The sequence below is a fragment of the Mirounga leonina genome, unplaced genomic scaffold (assembly GCF_011800145.1).
Source record: "Mirounga leonina isolate KUSES-001 unplaced genomic scaffold, KU_Mleo_1.0 Mir_204, whole genome shotgun sequence".
Lineage (NCBI taxonomy): Eukaryota > Metazoa > Chordata > Mammalia > Carnivora > Phocidae > Mirounga > Mirounga leonina.
The window spans coordinates 24,180,714-24,181,997 of NW_023270513.1; positions in this window are offsets into that span (position 1 = coordinate 24,180,714).

Consider the following 1,284-nt stretch of genomic DNA (forward strand, 5'->3'; position numbering starts at 1 on the left):
ATACTAATAGGAAATTAGAGGTCAAATTTAAATTTGCAGCAGTATTCTTAATCCCAAAGGTAGACTCTAAATATAAGCAGCAATGCCAGGCATATTGCACAACTCCAGGGGGTCGATATTCACATTAATGTCTATGTGAATGGCATCCCCTGGAGTTGTAAAGTGCACAACCTGCAGGGCAGTATCTAGAGACCCTGGTCAGCAGAACTGATTCAGAGTAACAAAGGGCCAAAGCAAAAAAGCAATTGATTACAAGGGGCGCTGATCCACACCAGTGATATTTCGAGTTTTAACAAAGTCAAAGAGACTGCTATACTTGCAGCTTGTTAAACTTGAGTACTAACTGACCTGGCTTTGATGAGCTGAGGGAATTCCAGTGAAGAGCAAAGCTCAAAAATTTAGTTTTATTTGAACCTTTTCTCAACTCTTCAAACCACCAAGTGCTAGATACCTCATGGGAACTAACTTTCTTGTGAGATTTTGTTGTAATTATTTGTCAGAGAGAGGTTGTTGTTAAGAAGGGGGGGGAATATCTTAAGAGACTTAACTGAAGGCACTCCAGTACTTCTAATAACAACAGGACAGCTGGCCATGCATAAAAATCTAGAAGATAAAAGCCATATAAAAGAAATAAGGAGATGTTCATGCTGGTCATTGACTTTTAGTGCCTAAGCACTTTCTGTCTCTCTCTTGCCATTTGGGGACAACTGCTATATATTTCTCCCAGTTTTAGTTATCCTGCTCCCCTCCCCAATTTTGTTATATTTGAAATATTGCTTCTGCCTGGAAACTCTTTTCCAATGGGTGGTTGGCATTTAGTTTGTATCTACAAATACCTTTGGCTTGATTTTGGTGGATATTCAGTGTGCCATAAATGGTGAAGTTGAGAAACAGACTTTAAAAAATGTTACACTTCATTGAATGCTACTGTGTGCCAGAAAGAGATTTAAATAATCTTGTTATTTGTCTCAGTGCTGGGAATCAAACCCACTGGTTGATAACAGAGCTCATGCTATTAACTACTAAACCATACCACCTTTTTACAAGTAGGCTTAAAAAATTATTAGGTGCATTAACATGCCTTGGTCAGACCCAACATATATATCCTGGCCTTCTCTCTCTTTCCCATCTCTCTCATTTATTTCACCTTGGTCATTAGGTGAAGAGGACATGGAACCATGACAAATAGCTCAGGAATTTTTCTAAGAATACTTTCCCATTAATATATATAATTATATATATATGTATATATATATATTAATTCCCATTAATATATATAATTAT